The 23922-nt window shown below is 40.1% G+C and overlaps 1 protein-coding gene across 2 annotated transcripts in view; it reads left to right on the top strand.

Annotated features, from left to right (window-relative positions):
* The first annotated feature begins 3 nt into the window (after nucleotides 1-3).
* Nucleotides 4-23922, top strand: part of HYCC2 (hyccin PI4KA lipid kinase complex subunit 2) — a 50444-nt gene continuing 26525 nt past the window's right edge. The window contains exons 1-3 of one of the 2 annotated variants that reach the window (XM_081017102.1): nucleotides 4-147; nucleotides 1293-1332; nucleotides 22650-22746. The gene's annotated coding sequence lies outside the window, so the exon portion shown is untranslated. The remainder of the gene's footprint in view (nucleotides 148-1292; nucleotides 1333-22649; nucleotides 22747-23922) is intronic. The other variant, XM_081017103.1, reaches the window with a different exon arrangement.

Below are 23922 nucleotides of genomic sequence, written 5' to 3'. Positions count from 1 at the left end.
GGAGTGAGCGCGGGGAGGTCGGCGGTGGGGGGAGGGGGAAGCTGTGGAGAAGGAGAAAGCGAGGCATTAGCAACAGCGCCAGCAGTAATGGTGGCGGCGGCTGAGGCGGCGAGAGGCTGCTGCGGTTGACGCCGGTCCTTCCCGCAGGTGGGTAGGCGAGCCTCTCCCTCTTCCCCGCTTCTCGTCCCCCGCTTTCGGTGTGAGGGAGGTTGGGTAGAAGGGGCTGGACGGGGGGCTTCGGAAGCGGCTGAGGCGCCGCTTCTCGGCTGTGACAGCTTCCTACCCCCGCTGCCCCTTCCTCCTCCTGCGCCCCGTTGCAGGCAGGTGTTTCTTCGGCCTCCTTTCGCCGCTCTGGCTCTGAGCCTCCTCTCAGCACCGCCACAGTATAAACAGGTAGCAGCAGCAGCGGCAGCCCTTTCCTTACCCTTGGCAAAGTGGAGCCTCTCTGACGTGACCATTTCTCTCCCTCTCCCGCCCCCCCTTCTTCTCTTTGCCCTCCTCCCTCTTCTTCCAAGACCGGGTTTCCTTTCCTCCCAAAGTAAAGCTTTATTTCACTCCTCCACCCGTTCGCTTTTAGGCTAAGTTCCCCTTCCTCAAAATCTCACAGATGTTAGCGGGGCGGTTTTCATCAAAAAACTACAACACCACAAAACATCGCCTCACAGTGCCTTTTGCTTACAAGACATCTGATGATGTCCTGGCTTCAAGCTTGCACCTACTGGTGTTTTATTTTTATTTCTTCCCCCAAGGTACTTGAGGCCTCTCATTGCACCCTCGAGGTTGACTCGTTCCTTGAAGGATTGGCAGCACGCTTTGCCCACCTTCAGAATAAAGAGAGGGGACCCCTTTTCAAGACAGCAATACATCTTTTCATTTGTGCTGCGCTGATCTCTGAGATGTCGAAGCGATTCTTTTCAAAGCAAAGTCCCTCACTGCGCTGCCACCCCTTTCTCAGTGGGTGCTTGGGAACCCTCCTCTTAACACATTAACTCATGATACAGTGTGGGAAATGTGACTGGGCAAATTTAGTAGGGACACATTGATATCTGCAGGTTATGCAACCTCTCGACTACATTGCACATGCAGACATCCACCTACAGAGCTTGTATAGTGGACGTACATTGGCACACATTGTGTTCATGTAAACATGTAGGCTTTTGAAGTTGAGTGAGAAAAGCTGCCATACTAGCATCTGTACATTCAACTTTGAATACAGTTTCCTTAAGATAATAGATTGGGTTGGTGGGTTTACTGATAGTCAACTGGTTTTGTTTCTTCCCCCCCCCCCCCAGGAAGAGCGGAAGACCAGCGTTTTATAATCTACAGTGGGAGGTAAGTGCAAGTTCGGTATTTCCTTAGACAAGGATATTAATTCTATTGATTTATAGCTTTGTTCCCTCAAGTAATTGCTTTTAGGGACTTTGTAGGTATTCAAAGGGATGAGTAAGATCTATGTCAAGGTGTCTTCTGGAGATTATTTTTACTTGTCAGTCAGATGCCATTATGCAGGCTGGCTGGCTAATGCACCTGAACTGTGTAGTCTGTTCCATCTCTCCTGTGTTGAAAGGGCTGAGTATGCAGCTGTTTCATGGTTCAAAATAAAACTGTAATTCTACTAAGTTTTGCTTATTTTCTTGCATCTAGAAGCAGAATAGGATAACTAATAATAGTTATAAGAGAGAGATTATTTTTTAGCATGTTTGTGTGAGACATTTAAAATGCCTTATTTAGAGTAAGCTTCCATTAGCTATAGTCTTGTTTAATCAGTTATCTTGGAACATTTGTTAACTTCTGTTATGAGATAATTAAAGACTGGAGAAAAGAGATTGTGAAAGAACAAGCTTCACATCTAAACAAGAAGTAGTCATTGTGGTGCTCTTCAGATGTTGTAGACTACAACTCCCATTATTCCTGAACATTGTCTATGTTGGCTGGGTCTTACGGTACTTGTCATTCAAAACATCTGGAGGGCACTAAATTGGCCATCCCAGATATAAAACATTTGGACTACTGTTTTCTGTCTTTATTTGGTTTCATAGTTTATATCTACTTCAAGAGAAGGTCTGATAGATGGATAGCCTCTTCAGTTCCTGGGATGCAGTGACAAACTAGGTGGGAGTAAAGTTGTCTTTACAGGCTTGGCTTTGCATAAGATGTAAAACTGATTAGAATATTGTACTATATATTTAGGCAAATATGCTTACTGGTATATGATGTCCATTCTATGTTCATGTTAACTGTATATATTGCTTCCTGTTATTTAAGTATGCTCAGCCTTATAATGTTACTTTTTAGGGAATTTTTTTGATACCCTATTTTTTCTATCCATAACACTTTTCACTGAGCACACAATTCGCCTGTTGTAGCAGAATAGGCTAATATGTTGGGGGTGGGGCTGATGTTTACATTGGTCTTAACTGGATGTGTAGACTGCTCAAGATGCATAAGCTGTGACTTGCCTCTGGAGCCTTGTGGGGCTGAGCAAAACTATATTGTTAGCAATAGCTTGCCTAGGGGATAGGGAGAGTCTCTATTCTTTGTACAGGAAAATTAGTTGTAATTTTGGTTTATCCCACTAATTTTAGTTTCAGTGGATGGAGGTGGGGGGATAGAGGATACTTAAGAACATAGTCATTGGTATTTTGACCTTCAGGCTTTTTACATACCCAAAAGGCCATCATAGGCACATTACACAAGGTATTGGTGGTACTCTTCAAAAGTGTTATGAAGAATGGGCACGATTGTTCAAGCAACATAAAAGAAGGGAGAATTCTGACAATTGTTACCCACACACCTCACGTGCATAGTAAATGCACTCATTTGGGGGTTATATAGGTCTAAACATGCTATTACCCTATTTTCTGTAACTTTGCTCTAATTTTTTCTCTGATAACAATAGCAAAATGTGAAGATTATGCATAAATCTTCTTTCTCAAAACTTTTGTAAAAGTCTGTAAATGCAGGTGTATACACAGCAGCAGCTAGACACATGCAGCTCCTAAATACGTAATAACAAGTAATAAATGCAATTATTATTTTTTCATAAAAGTGACCCAAAGCGACTTATAAATAGCAATTGTGAATTAATGTACAGTTTGAGGGTTGCTCCCAAACCATTACTTGCACCCCTACAATCTAGTTTGCATCCTATATTTTAACCTACCTAATTAATCATTACTTCTACTCCTAGCATAGTCCAGAAATGCACTTGAGTTTTCTGTGTATCTCACTTGCTGTAGGCTTCAGTGAGGCCTGGATTTGACCCATGAAGACCCATGACTGTCTCTTGGAAGGTTGAAGGGAGGTTTGTGTAGAGGCTTGCGCTGTCTGACAGATGGTATCTATGGACCTACAGAGATATCCATGGAATAACATAATGGTTGCATCTTAGTGGATCTTAGGAACTAGCTTCTCATTTGTGCAGTTCTCAGAACAGAAAGCAGATGAATGTAATGAGATGCATGTTGTAGATGTGATATGAGGTCATCCTCGGTCATTGCCACCAAGGTATATGCAGTGTTTACCCAGTAGCTCTTTATATCTTTCTGCAGCCTTGACTAACAACCTATACTCCTGGACAGAGAAAAGCAGCAGAAAGCTACTGCTTTTTGGATCTTGACATATTTTGCTTAAGAATGTCATCTCCGCCTTTGACAATGGGAATGTTTGACCAAACCTGTTGCTATTGCTACAGTTCTGCACTGTTGGGCTCGGTAGACTAAACATTTTCTTCCTGTTCATTGTTGCATTTGGGTTTTCCCCCTTGCCCTCTCTTTATTAGTAGGACAACACGGAGAAATGTTCTGTGATCTCTCTTTTTTAATATAGTAAAAAGACTTGTGGGTTTCAAAGACTAAGCCAGGGGGCTTTGATTATAAAAGATCTCATCAATATGGTCTCATCCCTAGTTTTCTTATACTTCATTGGAGTACATCCTGTACTGTACAAGGATGCTCATTCAAAAGGAATTGTCCTACCCTCTTCTCCCCACTGAGCCTGCCCTATTCTCCTAAAATACCAAATTACAAAGCCTTACTGCTTGGAAGCTTGATTTGAGACAAATGAGACCTGATGGTCTTGAGGTGACATTGCTTTACAGTTAATCTGTCCTTTCAGCAGTTCTGTCCATGGGCTAGGTAAATATTATCTAAATAGAAACCTGATATTGTATGCTACAAGGAATGCCTTCTGCAGCAGGTGTTATGGGTCCCTGTAGAAGCTGATGGTTGTGATACAAAGGGATGAAAGAGAATGTTCCATTTGGGCACCTACAGTTTTTGCATTGTTTCCATTTTGAAGCTACCTCATAGAAACCCTATCCCCTAGACTTAAGACGGCAAAAGACACTGGGGATTGACAAGTGAGCTCTTGGAAGGGAGACTACAACTGTTACAAATATAATATTTTCTCCTTGGGTTTGCCTTTAACACATCCCATGGACGAAGCAGCTTAAAAAAGGAGGAGGGGACTTTAAGAGCTGAAAATACGGAGTCTTTCTTCATCCCCAGCCCCTGTTTAGTGTGAAAACAGCCCTGAGTTTTATGGAAGATTAGTATTGAAAGATGTGAATTTGTTTGCAAGTGTTCCTCCAGATTGTGAATGATAGTAGGATCTAAAAAATAGTGAAACTAGTTCTGAGAGTCCAAAGGGGCCATTAGACTTGTTTTTCCTCAAACAGCAGCCTGCCCATGTCACATGGCAAACCGTGAAATTCCCTTCAGGCTCATGTGAATTAGGTACCATTCAGTTTCTGGTACAGTACACAGTAGAATCATGTTTCAAAGCAAACTATGGGCTAATTTGCCATGTGTTCACCTTCTAGCATTTTTTTAAGATAGACAGTGCTAGTGAGTAACATTTCACTACATATTTAATTGATTTAATCTGTTCAATGAAATGAAAACTCTGAGCCTCTTTGAAGATTAGTGTTGTCTGTTGGTTTCCAAAGGTATCCTAATGAAAGAACACTGTAGAGAAAGCAGGCTTACTGTTCTTTTTGCAAGCCCTGATGGCAGTAGCCTAAAAATCTGCTAAGAACCGCTTCATAGTTCTTCTTTTCCCACTGCAGTTGTAGCTGTGTGTGTGTTAGTAAAACTATTTTTAAAATTATTGCATTGCCTCGAGAAGTAAATAAACCATATCAATGTTTATTTATACTCTCCCAGAGCACAAAAGACCTCACAGTAACAAATTCAGCATGTTAGATAATTTTGAAGTGATTGTTTGAAAATTAAATCCCACATGACCAAATGGACAAAGGAATAGGGCCATGTGTTTATCTCTTCTTTAATACTGTTTGTTACCTTTTAGTTCATAAAGGGAAGTGGGGGTAAAGAAAAATATCCTGTAGGTAATAATAATAACATTTTTTTTATTTATACGTCGCCCAACTGACTGGGTTGCCCCAGCCACTCTGGGCTGCTTCCTGCAAAATATAAAAACATAATAAAACATTAAACATTAAAACCTTCCCTATACAGGGCTGCCTTCAGATGTCTTCTAAAAGTTGTTTATCCCTTTGACATCTGATGGAAGGGCATTTTACAAGGCAAGCACCACTACTGAGAAGGCTCCTTGTCTGGTTCCCTGTGACTTCACTTCTTGTGAGGGAACAGTCAGAAGGCCCCTTTGGAGCTGGACCTCATTGCCGAGCTGAACTATAGGGGTGGAGATGCTCCTTCAGATATGCAGGGCTGAGGCCGTTTAGGGCTTTAAAAGGTCAGCACCAGCACTTTGAATTGTGCTCGGAAACGTACTGGGAGCTAATGTAGATTCTTTAGGATTGGCGTTACATGATCCTGGCGGTCACTCCGCAGTCTAGCTGTCACATTCTAAATTAGTTGTAGTTTCTGAGTCACCTTCAAGGTAGCCCTACGTAAAGCACATTGTTCTATTACAAGTAGGGGATAACTAGAGCATGTACCACTGTGGTGAGACAGTATGCAGGCAATTAGGGTCTCAGCAGGGGTACCAGATTCAGCTGGTAGACAGCCATTCTGAACACAGAATTTACCTGTGCCTCTATGAACATCTGTGAGTCCAAAAGGCCCCCCTAGGCTGTGCACAGTTACCCCATTTAGGACCAGGGAGTCCCCCACACCTTTCTCCCCCCCTCAGAAACAGTACATCTGTCTTGTCTGGATTCAACCTCAATCCGTTAACTGCCATCCATCCTCCACCCACCTCCAGACACTCACAGAGTACATTCTTTTTTTTTTTTTTAAAGCAATTTATTGGGTTTTACAATAAAAAACAAACATAATAAACAATGTAACATTTGTCTTAACATAGTTTCACATTTTCTTTGGACTTCCTCACATCTCCCGCTCCCACTTTCATCGTTGTAACATTTTGTCAGCAATTTATCATCTTATTTAAATTCTTATATCCCTTCTATGTTTCATAATCTTATAATTCTCGAAAGGAGCTAAGTTTTCACAGTCTTACTTATTTTCTTAAAAACTTCTAAATTTAGTGGTGCTCAGTTATTTTAGTCTAGCATCTTATTTAGCATTCACTCAAATTACAATGCTTTTGTAAATAGTTCTTAAATTTCTTCCAATCCTCCTCAATCCTCTCTTCTCCCAGGTCACGAATTCTGCCGGTCATTTCAGCCAATTCCATGTAGTCTATCAGTTGCATCTGCCATTCTTCCAGTGTGGGTAGATCTTGAGTTTTCCAGTGTTTTGCGAGAAGTATCCTTGCTGCTGTTGTTGCATACATAAAAAATGTCTGGTCCTTCCTTGCCACCCCTTGGCCGACAATACCCAAAAGGAAAGCCTCTGGTTTCTTAGTGAAGGTATATTTAAATACCTTTTTCAGTTCATTATAAATCATTTCCCAGAACGCCTTCACTTTAGGGCAAGTCCACCAGAGGTGGAAGAACGTTCCCTCACACTCTTTACATTTCCAACACTTATTATCAGACAGGTGGTAAATTTTGGCAAGTTTGACTGGGGTCATATACCATCTATAAATCATTTTCATTACATTTTCTTTCAGAGCGTTACATGCAGTAAATTTCAATCCATTACTCCACAACCTCTCCCAGTCCTCAAACATGATATTATGCCCAATGTCCTGTGCCCACCTTATCATAGCCGATTTAACCGTTTCATCTTGTGTATTCCATTTCAACAGCAAGTTATACATCCTTGAAAGTACCTTAATCTTTGGTTCTAACAATTCTGTTTCTAATTTCGATTTCTCCACCTGGAACCCTAGTTTCTTATCATTTTTAAAAACTTCTTTAATCTGAGCATAATGTAACCAATCTCGCACTTTGTCTTTCATTTTCTCCAAACTCTGCAATTTCCAATTGTCTCCATCCTTTTCTAGTATTTCCCAATATTTTGGCCATTTAGCCTCCATATTGGGTCTTTTTCGGGCCTTGGCTTCCAGAGGTGAAAGCCACCTTGGTGTTTTATTTTCCAGCAAGTCTTTATATTTTGTCCAGACATTAAACAGTGATTTTCTGACAATATGGTTCTTAAAGGCCTTATTTGCTTTAACCTTGTCATACCATAAATATGCATGCCATCCAAAAGCATTGTTAAACCCTTCCAAATCTAACACATCAGTGTCTTCAAGAAGTAGCCAGTCTTTTAGCCAGCAGAACGCTGCGGCTTCATAATACAACTTTAAGTCTGGCAGGGCAAAGCCCCCTCTTTGTTTTGCATCGGTTAATATCTTAAACTTAATTCTGGGCTTTTTGCCCTGCCAGACAAACTTAGAAATGTCTCTCTGCCACTTCTGAAAGCACTCCGTTTTGTCCAAAACCTGAAGTGTTTGAAATAAAAACAACATCCTTGGCAATACATTCATCTTGATAGCAGCAATTCGGCCTAACAAAGAAAGTTTCAATTTTGACCAACTATCTAAGTCTCTCTTAATTTCTGTCCAGCATTTTTCATAATTGTCCTTAAATAGACTTAGATTTTTTACTGTTATGTTTACCCCTAGGTATTTTACTTTTTTAACCACATTAAGTTCCGTCTCATTCTGAAACCGTTCTGACTCTGTATCAGTCAGATTTTTCCCCAGAACCTTAGTTTTCTGTTTGTTTAGTTTAAATCCAGCCACCCGACCAAAGTCATTAATCAGTTGTAATACTCTTTTCGTACTGGGCTCTGGCTTCTGCAAGGTCAAAACCAGGTCATCTGCGAAAGCTTTTAATTTATATTGTTTCTGACCGACCTGAATTCCTTCCACCAACCGGTCCCCTCTAATCATGTTCAATAGCACTTCCAGAACCGAGATGAATAGCAAAGGGGAAATAGGGCAACCTTGTCGTGTCCCTTTTTCAATTTTGAACTCTTCTGTAACCACATTATTAACTATCAATTTAGCTTTCTGTTCTGAATATATCGCCTCAATCCCATTCTCAAAACCCCGTCCCACTCCCATCTCTTTTAAATTTCCCATCATAAATTTCCAGGAGATATTGTCAAAGGCCTTCTCCGCGTCTATAAAAATTAAAACTGCTTTTGTATTTATATCTGTTTGCAAAAGTTCCAAAATGTCAATAATGTTCCTTGTATTAGCAAACAGATGTCTACCTGGGAGAAAGCCGGCCTGGTCCTTATGAATTACTTCATTTAAAACTTTTTTAAATCTATTTGCCAAAATGTCTGCAAATATTTTGTAATCCACATTTAAAAGAGAGATGGGACGGTAGTTCTTAAGTTGTGTCTTTTCAGCTTCCGACTTTGGTATTAATGTGATGAACGCTTCCTTCCACGACTCCGGTGCCCTCTTCCCCTCCATAATTTCATTGCTGACCTCCATCAAGGGTTGTATCAAATAGTCTTTTAATGCCTTATAGTACTTGGAGGTCAGCCCATCTGGTCCTGGAGATTTGCCGAGTTGCATGTTCTGGATGGCTTGTTCAATCTCCTGTCGTGTTATTTTAGAGTTCAGGATTGTCCTATTTTCTTGTGACAATTTAGATAGTCCGTTTTTTGCCAAAAATTGTTTAATCTCAACATCGTCTTGCGGCCCTTGGGTGTATAATTTTTTGAAATATCTCTGGAAACACTTTCTGATGTCCACTGGATTCTGAATGTTTTTTCCATCAACCTCTAAGTTTGTAACAGTATTTAGTCTTTGTCTTCTCTTCAACTGCCAAGCTAGCAGTTTTCCACATTTATTCGCCGACTCAAACGTTTTTTGTTTCATTAATTTAACCTTCCATTCAATTTCCTGATTTATCAGACACTCACAGAGTACATTCACTGACTTCACCAGTTCTGATTTAAACGAGAGGTAGAGCTGGGTATCATACTGGTGAACACCCAGCCCAAACCCCCTGATGATCTCTCCCACCATCTTCATATAGATGTAATAAAGCATGGAGGAGAGGACATCAACCAGTGTGACAAAGGTGGTTTCATTCTCATGATGGAGCCTGAATCCCATTGGGAAGGGATCCAAATGGTCGACATCCTCCAGATTAGAGTGTGCTCAATCACCTTGCCCAGGAATGGAAGATTTGAGACTGGGTGATAATTGCCCATAATGATCGGTTTTTTAATAAGCGGTTTAATAACCACTTCTTTAAGTGGTTATCCAGGAAGACTCCCTCACACAGGGAAGCATTCACCACTGCATGGAGCCCATTGCCTAGCCCTGCCTAGGAGCCAGGGTGGGCAAGGGTCCAGAAAACAGGTGGTCAGTTTCATTTGTAGTTGAACATGCCCTCAGCTGCTCTAAAAACGTGCAAGGAAAGCATTTTTTTTGATGGAGTATGAAGGAAAATTCCTAAACACTTCACTGAGCAGGCATTTTCCATTTTCTTACGTAGATGTTTATAGTGGATTATGCTACATTTGTTTCATGTGATATAGGCATTCACTTACCTTCAGAAGTGAATGTCCATATTTGCACACCTGATATTTGACATCCTACATAGCTCAAAGACTAAAGTGGTTTAATAATTTTGTGATCCTTCATTCAGATGATGAAATGAAGACCTGAGAGAATTCCAGTTAGCTACAGGCTCTCTAACTGGATTTCTTACTCAATGATGTAATGTGCTTCCAGGGATTCCCTTTCCTAGTTTGTTTTTGGAATTGATCCCACTAGTCAATAAGCCTCAGCTCAAAGTGTATCTCTTACAAGGGAAAACTTCAGGCACTTAATCTGTTCTGCTTTGTCATGTGCTGACATGCCTCCCACTTCTAGTTGTAATGCTTGAATTGCATGTTTTGCGGAAATATTGGGCATGTATTTTGCCCTCCCAGAAAAATAAACAGCAATGAATAACTGATAATTACAGTTTGACTAATTCTAAAACTAAAGTTGCATTCCTGTGCACACTTGTTTGAGAGGAAGTACATTGGTGAGGCATATGCTAAGTAAATATAACTAGAATTCTTCTGGAAAACTGCCTGACATATCACCCTGAAATCTTCATATCTTCTAAGGCTGCAGCTGGTATTCCTGTACATATATGCATTTTGGAGTTGAATAGATTTTGTTAAGTGTAAAATAGTATTTGCATATTCTGTTTCATTATAGATAATTGGTAAAATGGGGACACTATTTTTACCAAATTGAAATATAATTTATATTTCTAAAATGTTTACATGCCTTGCACCTGCTTTTCCTTCCTGGGTTTCCCTCCCCCTCCTCTTCCTGATTCTTACTAGGCACACATCACTTTTCTTCTGTCTGTCCTTCTGTCAGATGTGATCCCAGAGCAACCTCACAAATTGTACTCTTCAGACACTAGGGCTAAAATCAACTGGGATCACTGGCTTTTCAGATGATGGTGATTTATTTTTTTTAATGTTGCTTATCTTAAAAAATAATCCAAAGCAGTTTTCAAAGGAACAAATTAACATAAACACAGATCCCCTGGAAAGCTTTCATGTAACATTCAGAAAGCTTTAGTTTATGAAAACAATAAGCAAAAGTATGTCACTGTCTGTGGGGAATTGCATTAAAGAGCAATGAGCTACTCACATGTCAGGCAGTTTAATGTTAAATCACTTGTTTTAATTATGAGAGAAGCATCTGTTTACTCCTTCCGTTTGTGCTACAGGATAATGAATGCTTGACAGTAACAATGCATATATGTGACATGTGCACACAACTTCAGAGATGATGCACACTTTATCTAAGTGGTAAGGTTTGCATCCAGAGAAGATTTGGCAGAACTCTGCTCATGCCGCAGTACTTTCCTGGCTCTTCTCCCACTGCAGGCCACTGTACTCCCCCAAAGAGTTGATGCACCCTCTGGATCTGTGTTGGATGGGCACAGCAAAAGAACTGGAAAATTGGAGGAATTCAGTTAATCTGATTTGCCAAAACAGAAGTGGTCATTTTGCTAGCACAAGACATATCTGGAACCAAGCCAAAAGCATTATAATGCAGTCGGAAATGTAACTTCACATGAATGTATTAGTAAAAGTTGGTAGCAATGGCAAACGGAAGATTAAAAAAAAGATTGCTGTAGTGAGTCACTAAAAGATTGCCTTTTCTCAGACTCGTTTTAATATTGTGTGGCAGGTTAGAATGAACTATTCAAGGTGGAGAGGTCATGGGGTGCCAAAAAGTTTTTGTTTAGTTTAGTTTAGTTTTGTTGCAAAGGCTGCTTGATCAGGTGATGGTTGTACAGTGGTACCTCGGGTTAAGTACTTAATTTGTTCCGGAGGTCCGTTCTTAACCTGAAATTGTTCTTAACCTGAAGCACCACTTTAGCTAATGGGGCCTTCTGCTGCTGCCGCACCGTCAGAGCACGATTTCTGTTCTCATCCTGAAGCAAAGTTCTTAACCTGAAGCACTATTTCTGGGTTAGTGGAGTCTGTAACCTGAAGCATATGTAACCTGAAGTGTATGTAACCAGTGGTACCACTGTAGTTAATTGCTATCCCCATCTAAGTTCTAGGGAAACTTGTATAGTACCTCCCAAACGAAGAGTTATTTTAGGTTAAGGTTACCAGATTTTTTCCAATGAATCCAGGGACACTTTTCAACTTCAATGGATTTTCTATGGGGACTGGTTTGTAAATCCGGGGACTATCCCTGGGAAACAGGGATGTTCGGTAACCTTATTTTAGGTACTTCCTGGATGGGAGGTTCCGGGGGGGGGGGGTGTACAGGTTATATCAGAGATTAAATGGAGGTTTAGATTGTTTTGTAGGGCATATCAAGCCAAACAGTCTTCTCAAACCAACTTGCTAGCATCTGACATTCCTTGTTCCCATTTCCCTCTCTTTGTCCTAATCCTAGCTGCTGTATTTCTTTATAATGCTACACTTATTACGCTGCCACTGAGATAGAGGAGGAGCCATAGCTCAGTGATGGAGCACATGCTTTACATTCAGAGGGTCCCAGGTTTAATCCCTGGCATCTCCAATTAAAAGGATCTCATGGATGCTGGGAAATGCCACTACCTGATCATGGAAAGTTGCTGCCAGTGAGTTGGTTCTCCATTATATTTGATTATTCTCATATTACCTGCCTTGTACTGTACAAAGTACAGTGGTACCTCGGGTTGCATACGCTTCAGGTTACATACACTTTAGGTTACAGACTCCGCTAACCCAGAAATAGTACCTTGGGTTAAGAACTTTGCTTCAGGATGAGAACAGAAATCGCGCGGCGGCAGCGGGAGGCCGCATTAGCTAAAGTGGTGCTTCAAGTTAAGAACAGTTTCAGGTTAAGAACAGACCTTCCTTCGGGACGAATTAAGTACGTAACCAGAGGTACCACTGTAGAGCAGGAGAGAAATATTTTAAATAAATGTTTGATACCCTCTTCACCTGCAGCTTCACGTAATGCATACTAAATTGTTTTCAAAACCAACAGGAATTTAAGCAGCAAGTTCTGATGTTAAAATTAAAAGTAAGAAAATTCCACCATGAAGGGCTTGCACATAGATCCCAGCTGGAATGTACTGGAGTATATTGACCTCTTCCCTGCCAGGAGAATATTATTCCATGAAGTTGGGTTCAGTATCTTGAGTTCTCTAAGCTGCAGAACTATGGAGAAGTATTAAGTATTTTCTCTTTGGCAGCTCATAATAAAGGGCACAACAGATGAATGAGAAAAAACTGTTTTTAAGATGTAAAAACTAAATAACCCTGATGAAATTGGTTTTCTCACTGAATTCCACTTTCAGCTGAAACAAAAGTTAATCTTTAAGGTATGTGTTTAAGTTTTCATGCAAACACAATGTCAGTTCAGCACCTTGGTTTTAATTAATCATTCATCCATAACCTCATTATTTTATAATACAGCACCGTTACTTGGTTGGTCACATCCATACATTTACCCCCCAAATTAAGTGTTTAATTTCAGCAAGGTGTAAATACAAGGGTCTATAATTCTTGGATGACCTTGATAGCTCAGCCAAAAATTGTGGCCACAAGATTGTGGGTAGCCTGCAGGAAAGGGTGCTATGGAGTGCATGGGATTTGGCTGCTGTTCAGAGTTGCATAGTGTCTTTCCACAGTGGTAGTGACGGAAGCCTTCTGCTTCCCTTTCCTGTGTGGGAGCAGGAAATATGGGCTTGTTACTTTGTTCCTTCATGGTAGAGAAACTCTACCATGCAGTAAACAGCCCCCTAGTTTTATTGCTAAGATTGAACCTGCAGAGAGGCAGGAATCGCCAGTCAGTCCGTCACCTCCTCAGCTTTTAGCTTAGGGATGGGGGGGGGGGAGTTTGCCAAATGTAACACTTAATGATCTCTCAGACCTGAGAAGTAGCTGCTTTCTGTATTGTTGGATTGTTGGCTTCAGATCTGAAGAATAACTGTGCCATGTAAACAATAGGCAGCATTGTATTTAACTATTCAGTAGCATAGTAAATTATTAAACTAGTATTAGAGGGCAGAGAATCTTGTTAATTTTATTTATTTTTCTTGTGTACCTGTTGCAGCAATAAATTCCGCAAGCAGGGCATAAAATGTTATAGGACTTTTTTTGGTAGTTTCTTAATGCAAGCTTTTAAAAACACCTATTTTTTAAGATAAGTAATTCTTCCCTCCCTCCATAAACATATGATATGTAACCTAAGCATCTTATTAATTAGTGAGATTATTCATTTGTCTGTACAGCATAGGTAACAGTTTTTGTGTGTTTCAGCCTGTCACTTTGCTGGTCTGTGCTCTGGCAGAGCTCCCTCTTACTGTAGTAAGGTCTTCTGTTGCCAGAGACAGCCACACATATATATGATGCACTGAGGCCCTTTGTGTATTCAGTTTCTCCGTTTCATTTAAGAAACGGCAACATCTTGTGTATGTGGATGTAGGCCTAAAACTGTTAAACTGGCTTTGTCAGTATTTTGGAATCTTTCCATTGAATGTCTCATACCATATACTAAGCATATTCTCCTGGAATAGATAAGTAGATACAAAACTGGGGAAAATGTGTATTCTGGAAACATAGTTATAGGAAGCCGCAGAAGCAGTTGATTTAACCGTACCGGTTATTCTTTTAATTTCTTTTCATGTTCCCAGGTCTGCTAAAAAAATAGTAAAGTGCAATTTTACAACAATTAAATAAACAAATGAGAACAGTGACAGCATCATTTACGGTAGATAGTAAAACTAAAGTTATCCAAGTTAAAAATGCTAACATTATCAATTCTGAAAAGCCTTGGAAAACAAAGGTTTTTGCTTGGTACCTAAATGATGGCAATGAAGACCCCTTGTGACCTCCCTAGGGAGTTCATTCCAAAGGCAGGAGCCACAACAGGAAAGATTGTACAGTGGTACCTCGGGTTACATACACTTCAGGTTACATACGCTTCAGGTTACAGACTCTGCTAACCCAAAAATAGTGCTTCAGGTTAAGAACAGAAATCGTGCTCTGGCGGCGCAGGAGGCCCCATTAGCTAAAGTGGTGCTTCAGGTTAAGAACAGTTTCAAGTTAAGAACCGACCTCTGGAACGAATTAGTACTTAAACCGAGGTACCACTGTATTCTTGGTCCTAACCAGCTGCACTCTGCAGACTGTGGGGGCATCCTGAGAGAAATTATTTCAGTTGGTGGGCAGATTTGACACTTGGAAGCTCAGCTCTCAACTATCAATGTCCAGTGAACATCTCTGTAATATGATGTCATGCTTCTTGACGTTGCCCTGTGGCAGCCTAGCCAAGGCTTTATTTGTTGTTGGCACAGCAAGTCTTATACAGCCAGAACAACCAAGTTTCAACTACTGTTGGCTCCATTGCCTTTTAGCATTGCCTTTTAGGAGCCAACAGATATACTAGGAATAAGAACGGATCATTCTTGCATATCTCACTTAAATTTCATGTTGCTGTTATTTGTATAATACAGTTTTGAATCTGAAATTGTATATGGATTTGTTAATGATTCTGAATTGGTCAAGCAGTTTTGAGAGTGCAGTTGCCATGATTTGAGAGGAATTGGTTTGGCACTAGAACTTGGGACATGAAGCTTATTGGGAAATTATAATTTGTAGCATTTGTTTCTGCATAAATTTCTCTTGTGCACTCTGTTTATGATTTCTCTTTTAGTTGTACATCTATACTTGTTTTTACATATTGGGTGTGATTCCCACTGCAATTAAAGCATTTGAACTTTAATTTTAAAAAGCAAGCAAGTTCCTTCAGCAGTTAGCAATGCTGTTAGCTGTTTACATACTACTTATACTGCTTGCAGCAGCTGGAAACTATATTGCTCAATAAAAGGTGCTCTATATTTCTTACCTCTAGAGATTTCTGCAGGTTCTGTCTCAAAAACTCTGAAAATGGATGGAAATTAAGAGAAGATCAGGTCATACTCCTAGTAAGAGCAAGTATTGTGATGCTCACTTCATGCTCTTTTTCCTTTTGACTGAATCAGACACCCATGACACCAGCCTCAAAGGAAGGTAAATTTGGTTGAGGTTCCTGTTCTGGGAGCTTCTTTTCTCCCTAAACAGATCCTAGCTTATGTTGGGATCCTTAAGCATTATCTAGGACAATGGACTGCTGCACCTCTGTGTAATTTACACTTTAAATCTGAAATGAGCAGGTGAGTTGTGAGAAAGACCCAAAGACTTGCCAATAAATGTGGTTAAGAAAAAGGTTTCTGTCTGTCACTTTCTGTTTTAACATTCTTTTTAATCTTCTATCTGTTCCGTTTATATTTTAATGTTGACTAACTACTGAATAATCATTTTTGGCACAGTCCTTCTTGTTAACATTACTCATGCACATATGGTGACTTCTCTTAGGTAATGTGCAAAACCGCTGATCTACTCGAGCTAGATTGTTCGAGATACGTTTGTATAAGAGAACCCAAAGCTGAGCATCTTGATTCTCCTAAAATAGCTACACAAGTGTGTATTTCCTTGAAGCATTTCAGAGCTGTTCCATGGTAACATAATGTTGTTGCCATTATAGTTGCCAGCTTAACCCTATTAAAGGCTGGTCTCAATGATAGTTTTAGCTGGACAGAAGTGCTTATATAGTGAAAAGCAAGTAAAATAAGACAGTAGACTGAAAATCCAGCGGATATACTCTGCCCTTTCTATGTTTCTATTAGGAAATTTTCCGATAGATCTTGTTAATTTGGCCCCAACCCTCTGATAGATCTTGTTAATTTGGCCCAAAATAGGTCAAGGCCTATTTTGATTGGCATTGTCAAAACAAAAGGCATTTATTTTCTGAACTGGGATTTGCGAAGTAGTCATCTGCTTCACTGCATACTCTACTGCTTCTACTGCATTTCTACTCTACTCATTTCTACTGCATTTGTGTGCTTGTGGCATGGACTGTATATTTACAGTTATCTGTGCACATGGGATAACTCCGTGCCAGACTGCTCTACAAGTTGAGACACGTATAAGTTCTTTCCATGTTAGTGGTGTTCTAGTACTCCAGAGAATAGAAATTGTAATGTAGAATGTGTACCACTTAAGTGTAGAACACACTCCCACACACACTCATCGTAACATTGTTGGCCAGTGTTTTAGGTTGTTATTTTTTTAATTGCTTGTGTGGCTTTTGGGGAACTGTACAAAGTGCACATGAACTGGAGAACAAATAGGCATGTGCATAGCGGTGTATGAAAGGGCAGTCTTAGGAGTCTTGCTCAGTAATGAGAGATTTTTGTGGTTGTTACTGCTGCATAACCGCTTATAAATTGATGGGAGCAGAAAGAAGTAGGCTACTCAAAACAGAATGGCTCTCTGACTTTCTTCTTCTTCTTACCTGGAAACTTGGAGGGAAGTCTTCCACATTTTAAAAGCATTTTGTCTTTACACTTAATGTAGCTTAACAGATGAATTTGACAAGAATAGAAATTCTTTTATCAGGAAATGAAAACTGACCTGGAATGGGAAACTGCATGTGTTAGGAACAGAGAAAAGTCAGGTTTTTATTTGAACAAGGCAATCTTCAGTGTTGGATTTAGCATAAGAGAAGCCAAACCTGTTATATAGGAGCTGACGAAAGATGGATTGGAAATCTGTCTCGCTTTGCGTCGGTTGAGCTATCACACAGTAACTGACGAGTGTTTCAGGTTTAGTGTAGGATGACTGCATGATGTTGTTTCTAGGGAAACTGGTGGTGGGAGCATGTAAAAAGGTAAGAAAATATGTTCTCAGGACAAACGCTTAAATGAGTTGGCTTATGAGCTTTTTGTATTTATTGTTATGCCTTTTCAGCTATTTCTTCAGCCTCCAGAGCTTTTGGGTGATACACTGCATTCTTCTGAACACTGTATATATTAAAAGCGTATTCTTAGAGCATCTTCAGTGAATGTCTTTATATCCAGATATTATGAGGTAGAGAGTTAGGTGCTGAACTGTGTGGTAGCCATGTTTACTGATTATACCAAATTGTCCAGGGTGTTTAAAACAAAAAAGGGGTTACAGAGAACTCCCGATAGGATCGATCCAAACTGGATAAATAGGCAGTGAGATGGCAAGTTGAATTCATGGTTAGCAGATATAAAGTGATGCACATTAGGGCAAAAATAAATAAATCTTAATTTCACATTTATGCTAATGGAGTGACTGATCAGGAATGAGACCTTGGAATCAGAGTATCAGTGAAGGTGCAAGCCCTGTGTGCAGCAGCTGTGAAAAAAGCAGGTGCTATGCTAGAGATCATTAGGAAAGGGATTCAAAATTGCCAGTATCATAGTGGTATTATACAAATCTGTGGGGAGACCACATTTGAAATAGTCTGTACACTTCTGGTCCCCCTCATCTCGAAAAGGATATTGTGGAGCTGGGAAGGGCAACCAAATGGTCAAGGGGTTGGAGATACTCCCTATGGAAAAAGGTTAAATAACGTTTTTAGTTTAAAGAAAATATAGAGTTGTATAGAATTATGCATGATATAGAGAAAGTGGATGGAGAGGTTTTTCACCCTCAGGGGCATCCAGTAAAGCTGAATGTTGGAAGGTTTAGGAAAGACAAAAGGAAGTACAGGTCTTATGTGAAATTTGACTCCTTCATTTTATGTTTTACAGAAACCCATTCTCTTTTTGGTATTATCTGTTACCTTTTATGTTGCAAGTAGAACAAGAAATGTTGCATTTTATAGATGGACATCTGTTTAGTATAACATAACTGATTTTTGTAGATCAGGAATTGGTTGCACAGTACTGTATATGCCTTGTGGTCAGTATGAAATGTGATACATTGTTGAAGCTCCTGAGATCCTCAGTTTGTTTTTTGCAACAAGTTGGTAACTTTCGTAATTGCATAGAAGAACTTGAAGTATGATAGTGTGCTGCAAAGGCTTAGGCACTAGGTTAGTAAAACGCTCCGGATTTGTTTCCAAATAGGCTTGATTATATGGCCACCACTATGCTTTTGTTTATGAGAAAAGAGTTTTTGCATGTTAGGATTCTTTTCTGGGACTATTACCAGCTGGTGAGCATACATTTTTTGTTGCTGAATCTGAATAAGTACACATGGAACTTAACAAAAGCCACTCACCTCCCATAGCATCTCTTTCCAGATTTCAGGAATAAGCAATTAACACAGTTAATCTCAACACACGTAATTATTATAAACTATTTAAAGGAATGTGCCTGGAAAAATCATTGGCTCCAGGTCCCCCTAAGCTTCTGAATAACAGATGGCTTGCATAGGAATATAAAATTAGTTTTCAATTTTCCGATTGTTGAGTTTTAGTATGAACCGAACATTGTAGCCATTCTTGGGTTAGGTGTACCAATCAGTTTTTGTTTGTCAAGGTTAGATTTCTATTGCTCCTTAGCTACTCAAATGTTTATTTGCTTGCTTAAAGAAGCCTGAATGGGTCTTAGGTGCAGTGTTCAGTGTCTTTGTTCAGAACCTTAGCTGCAAGTGTCTTGGAGTGCTGTGACAAGATGCCCTTTTGATTTGGTGTATATGTACCAATGAGATCTTTTTTTTAGTTGTAGTCATGTTGCAACATGCTCATCTCTAGTCCAGGTAGCTATCTGACAGGTGGTTGTAATTTCAGCCGCTATGCTAGAATTTCTTATCTCTTAAGTAAATAAAAAAAGTTGTTAGATAACAACAGGATATATCTTATGATGCACATTCTTTCCGTTTTAGTAAAATATTACAGCTTGGCTGAGTTTTTATTATAGTTGCTAAAGTGGTTTTAGCATGTGTTATTTTGCTGTCTGTGCAGCATTTTTGTGGCAGCTTTTTGGGACTGGGAGGGCCCTTGTAGAAAGACAAACAACTATTGTTCTAACTGGACCCTTTCACAGGACTATGCATTATTGCTCTTCCTTCTTATCTCACTATCGGAGTAAGCAGGAATGATGTATGTCTGCCACAAACATAGCTACTTCTCTGATGGGAATTTTTTTGAAGATCCATGGTGTGCCGTTAGAACATTTCTCCTGCATTCCACGTTCCTGGTTGTAAACCCCATAGAACACTGTGAGACTGACTGGTTCATTGGATAGGATTGGACTGTGATTAGCTAAACAGAGCAAAAAAGTTAGGCAGTTCAATTCTATTTCCTAAAATTATTCCACAGCTAGAAATTACATGCTGAGGGTATGAACTGTGTTGTGTATGGGATAATCTCAAATGGTTGAGGTGCTGCAACGTGTCCATGCTTTGTGCTGTCAGCTTACTTCAAATGTGGATACAGGGTATCTGCTATTTTTGTAATTGTAAAGCCAGTGAGCAATAAATGCACCGTCTGACAAGTTTTATGCCAACTTTATAAATAAGCCCACAAAAGTTACTATCCTGTAAAATGTTTATTAGTCTGCTGTGGGCTGGCAAAGGGAATTTTGGCCCCTCCTCCAGCAGTCCACTGCATTTCTAGCCAGGGGGACAGAGTGCTGTATAGAAATTCTGTGTTTCTTTGTTATATGTGATTTATTGTCCCTCAGCCATATATTCAAATAACACACAACAGAACACACATATACACACCTCAGGATACACTGCAATAGGGGTGGAGGACTTGTAGCCTACATGTCTGTCTTGATCTGCCGGGGCCCACCTGTCAATCCATGTGAAGAACACACGGCAAAGCAGAACTCTTCACCTACCCCTGTGGGTCAGCTTGCCAGGTAGATATGACTGCCCACGTTTTCAGTCACCCGGTGCCATTGTGACATCAGATGATTGACAGGTGGGTGACCTGCCTTTGCCTGTCAAAGTTGGCCTGTGTAAGGGGGAAGAGATAAAAGGTTCCCCAGGCCTGCACTGCAGTGTTTTGCTGCAGGGCCACATGTTTTGGTCTGACAACTGTGGCAGACCCTAATCTCCAGAAACCACCCCAATTCCTTCCAGAGTCCAGTTTATTGGTCTGCTTATTTTTAATACTACCATACACCATAGCCTCAGGAGACTCTCAAAGCAGCTTGCAAAAGATTTGCCCAGTGCTATCACATTTAAAAAGAACTGCACATATGGTCAGAAGAATGGTGACAAGTTTATTTAGACAACATTTCCCCCCTCCTTGTTCATCTTGGTAGGCCTTCTGGCCTTGTGTTACCAGGCAGCAGACTTGCTCAGACTCTCTGAGGTGAGTGAGGCTAAGCGCCTGCTCAGGCCATGATGAAGCCATGTCTTTCCTTTGTTTGATGGGAAATGGAAAACTGAAGTATTAAATCTTTTTGCAAATCTTGGTTGAGACAAGTACACCTTACAAAAGATTAACCTAATGTTAAGTTGTATGTTAAAGACATCTCTTGCATAATTTGTTTATTTAGATTATTTATACCTTGCTTTCTACAAATCAGCTAATCATGACACATGTCTTTACTTCTCTGTGTGTATTTGCATCAAGAAGCTGAAGTTGAATTTATGATGCAGGATGACAGGCCAATATTTTCTTAATTTTGAAGTTTGACATAGCATTTCAGTATCTAATTCTTGCTAATATAAGTGGGTGGGATGGTGCTGTGTTGGTCATACAGTGGAAAGTGTGGCAGTTGGGAACAGCAATGTAGACTAAGTTGCATACATATATCCTGAATGCATATATTCCTGCAAACCAAAATGAGATGAAATGATTAAGGCAATCAATTATTTTGAGTGTGGGATTGCCATTTCACAGATGATTTTATGTTCAACATTTTGGCTTGAGTACTGATACCTCCCTCCACCCCCCAAAAATCGAATTGGAAACTTGTTCTTGAAACGATTTGATATATTCAGATTTCTAGATGCAGATTTTTAGATATTAAGCAAAGAACTGACAGAGAGGACATTTTTTGGGGGGGGGGAATCCCTGTCTTGTCATCTCTGTTAAAAGTATTCTGCCCTTGGTACAAATGTTCTATTTTTATACTGCAATATGTTTTCTATGTTCAGACACCATAAAAGGCTCATCTTGATGTCAAACTAAACCATGGTTTATCTTGATGAAGATGAGCTGCAATGAGCCAAAATCTTGTATCCTCATCCCCTCTTGCACTGTGGCCACAAGAATCTTTTACTTCTGTTTCTGATTAACAACCACTTGCTTCATCTGAATGCAATGGACTGTGGTTTAATTTTTTCTATGGCTTGTTTGAAACAAGCGAACTTCAAGCCGTAAGTTATGTAGCTGGCTTGTTCAACTAGCCATATTTAATCTTAACTACGGTTTAGGCTTTGGATGTAAAGCTAAACTGCAGTTTAATCAAAAACAGAAGCAAAAGCTTCTAGTTTTCCACCCTGAGGGAGGAAGTGAATGCACATGTGTGATGTTTGCTGTGGCTTGTTCCATTATAATAAAGTATGGTTTGTCATGATGTCTTAACCAGCATGGAATCCAAGAATCTGGGCATAGCTGTAGGCAACTTGAAGATTAAAGTAACTCCCCTTTAATATTTGCATTATATGTGCAAGAGCTCTTTGTTATGCTCATCATTAGGCCTTTTTAAGCCGAGAATATAGTTCGATATAGCAGTTCGAAAGCACGTCAAAGTGCAAGTAGATAAATAGGTACCGCTCCAGCGGGAAGGTAAACGGCGTTTCCGTGTGCTGCTCTGGTTCGCCAGAAGCATCTTAGTCATGCTGGCTACATGACCTGGAAGCTGTGCGCTGGCTCCCTTGGCCAATAAAGCAAGATGAGCGCCGCAACCCCAGAGTCATTCGTGACTGGACCTAACGGTCAGGGGTCCCTTTACCTTTATAGTTTGATATACAATAATGTATGTGTTCATGCTTTAACATAGTTTTCACTGCATTTTATTCATTCTTTTTTAAAAGTATACTGTATTATGTTGTTGGCAGAGCTGGTGATTATTTGAAGGACTGGCAAATGTATCTCGAAGTGGAAAATGGCAGTATTCCATCAACTTCGTTAGAGAACTAACTTATCCAAACAGAGGTAAAGTGGAACACTATATGTGCTGTTAAATGTTTCATGTCAATGAGGACAAGTTAAACAATGATGACTTGGTAACCCATAGTTTATTCTGGTGGTGTTATGTGATAGATATTCTCCAATTTTTTTCTGGTTAACTTTGCCAGTGTTTACAAAGGACCAGTTCATATATATGGCTTGATTTCTTCTCATATTATTTGTCTCGCAGTTGAATGTGTGAGCTTGATTTCATTGAAATTGCTGAGTTTGAGTTGAGGTGCAGGTGATTTTTATCTATTGGGTTGGGTCCAGAGTTCAGCACTTACAATGGGACTGGTATGAGCTCTGTTTGTGGTAGTTGCCTCTATGTGATTATCCAGAACACCCTTTCTCACCACATCACAGCCCAACTGGTACAGCCAAGTCACTTAACCCTTAGATAATTCCCAGGGGGAGGGGACTGCTCTGGGAAGGAGGTGAGAGAAGTCAGTTGCCAGACCCATTTTGCACGCTTAACTCTAGATTCAGCTCACAATATTAATCTATACAGAATCAAGTTGCCTCTTGATGCTGCAGTCGAGTGATGAACGTGCATATATGGACCACTTTACAGCATAGGAAATAGGGGATAGCTCAGCTAGTGGAAATCTTAGTACATGCCAAGGACGTAGAGAAAAGAGAGAATAAGAGGAGAAGGGGAAGCTCACAGGACCACAGAGGTCACCCTTGGGAAGAAATTCAGGGAAACAAAACCCCACAAAGAATAAGGACACAATGGAAAGGCTGCATGGGCTCCACATATGATGGTTCTAAATCAGTGAGGTAACAGGAAGAGCCCATGCAGTTCTTCAGTCATGGCCAATTGAGAAGCTTGTAAATATTATCTGGGTGAGGGGCTCAGAAAGGAATTGGTTCCATCTTGCCAAAACTCGCTATCTTTGCAACCTATTGTCTTAAAACTGACATTGTTTTGATATCCTGTCTATCCCTTGCTGTTTAGTTCTCTTCCCCCTCTCCCTTCCGCCTTGATATACATTATTCAGCCAAAGGGTCTGTAAATGCAAAGATATATTTTGCTGAATTTCCAGTGTGAATGTGGCATACTACCAAGGAAGCAATAGCATTAACACCTTGGCAAGATAAATCACAGAGGTTTCTTATGAACCAGAATTCTCTACAGTTCTTGACCTCTGCTTCTAC

This window comes from Podarcis pityusensis (genome assembly GCF_964106645.2).
Source record: "Podarcis pityusensis genome assembly, chromosome: 1".
NCBI classification, from domain to species: Eukaryota; Metazoa; Chordata; class Lepidosauria; order Squamata; family Lacertidae; genus Podarcis; species Podarcis pityusensis.
Note: the sequence above shows the minus strand (reverse complement) of the source record. Positions and strands in the feature narration are given on the sequence as shown.